This window comes from Helobdella robusta (genome assembly GCF_000326865.2).
Source record: "Helobdella robusta unplaced genomic scaffold HELROscaffold_11, whole genome shotgun sequence".
NCBI lineage: Eukaryota > Metazoa > Annelida > Clitellata > Rhynchobdellida > Glossiphoniidae > Helobdella > Helobdella robusta.
The window spans coordinates 2,599,967-2,601,340 of record NW_008703617.1 but is presented as its reverse complement, the minus strand read 5'-3'; positions in this window follow the sequence as shown (position 1 = coordinate 2,601,340).

The window sequence follows — 1,374 nt, the reverse complement described above, 5'->3', positions numbered from 1 at the left end:
CTATATATATATATATATATATATATATATATATATATATATATATATATATATATATATATATATATATATATATATATATATATATATATATATATATATATATATATATATATATATATATATATATATATATATATATATATATATATATATATATATATATATATATATATATATATATATATATATATATATATATATATATATATATATATATATATATCGTCTATTACCAATATATATATATATATATATATATATATACATATATACATATATATATATATATGTATATATATATATATCTAAAATGTTGTCGTAAAATTGTTAATTTAATTTTAGATAACAATTTTTTAAGGTATGAATTTGTTGTGAAATTCAAATCGGGGTTCAGCCAAAACTGTACTCACAATTGGTGGGGATCAAATGACAGCAAGACAATTATGACCAGGTTCATAGATGGGAAGTCAAATCCGTCTGTCGGTCAAATAATTTATGAGCCATTTCTAAACGAGTCCAAATTTTCGTGTTCAGAAGTACAGTCATGTTCAGGGAACGGTTTGTGTGTGGCTCCAAATGTTTGTAAATGTTCTACTGGATGGACAAGTTTGGACTGCAGCAAATATTCTTGCTCCAAGTTAACGGCTACAACATTTAAATTGATAAAGTTTTTTACAAAAAATACTGAATTCATTTTTTAACTTGTCAGACTATCGAACTTGTATATAATATTAATTAGGGTGTACAACTGTCAAGGCAGAGGCGCCTGCGTTGGGCCAAACAAATGCAATTGCATTACTGGTTGGTCGGGAGAGGATTGTTCAAGAACGAACTGCTTCCAAAAGAATAATTGCTCCAATAGGGGAGTTTGTATGGGGCCTAACCAGTAAGCTTTTTAATTTAAATAGATTGTCTTAACGAATTTTTGTAACTGTCTGAAGTAAGTTAATATGATGTTTTTTTTTTATTTCCAGATGTTTGTGCGCCTCTCAGTATTCAGGACTTGACTGTTCCCAATGTAAAGAAGGGTGGTGGGGAAGCAGTTGTCTTCCTTGTGCCACTTGTGTTCATGGAACTTGCAACAAATTTACAGGTAGCATTTTCTTCAGCCAGCACTTTTCATTGTCATAAACTTATAAATGTTTAGCTTTTACGAAATGACCGCCAATATAGTGCGTTTCGCTTGAAAGCTTGATTCAACCTTTTGTTAATAATTATACAGTGTTAAGTTATATTTTTTAAACTGTTTGTTGGAGTACATTTGATAAAAAATTTGTAGGTGATTAATTCAAAGTTGATTTTTATTTGACGTGGGGTTTAAAATTGTGATCGGATATATTTGAACATTATTTAACTCTAATAATTTTATAA